Source organism: Gavialis gangeticus, unplaced genomic scaffold, assembly GCF_001723915.1.
Source record: "Gavialis gangeticus isolate Ggan-Ray unplaced genomic scaffold, GavGan_comp1, whole genome shotgun sequence".
NCBI lineage: Eukaryota > Metazoa > Chordata > Crocodylia > Gavialidae > Gavialis > Gavialis gangeticus.
This window is the reverse complement of record NW_017728998.1, coordinates 12,449,614-12,449,892: the sequence shown is the minus strand read 5'-3', so window position 1 is coordinate 12,449,892 and position 279 is coordinate 12,449,614.

Sequence of the window (279 nt, the reverse complement as noted above, 5' to 3'; positions counted from 1 at the left end):
ATCAATAATAAAGTGGGCTGCGGGTGGGGGCATCTGAGCAGCACTCCAGATTTGCGCGCCTCAGTCCCTTAGCCTGCCTGCCACCTGCTCGGGTAGGAGCCCCCGCACCGCTGGCGCACAGCTGGCGGGGGGCGGGGCCGCGGGGCTCCGGCGCTTCGTCACAGCTTGGCTCAGCCCCCGGGGACCGCGGCGCCGCTACTCGGCGCATTACGGCGGGGCGGCGCGGGCGGGCGCCCCACACTCCGCTCCGGCCGCGCGTGCAACAGGAGCCGCCGCCGC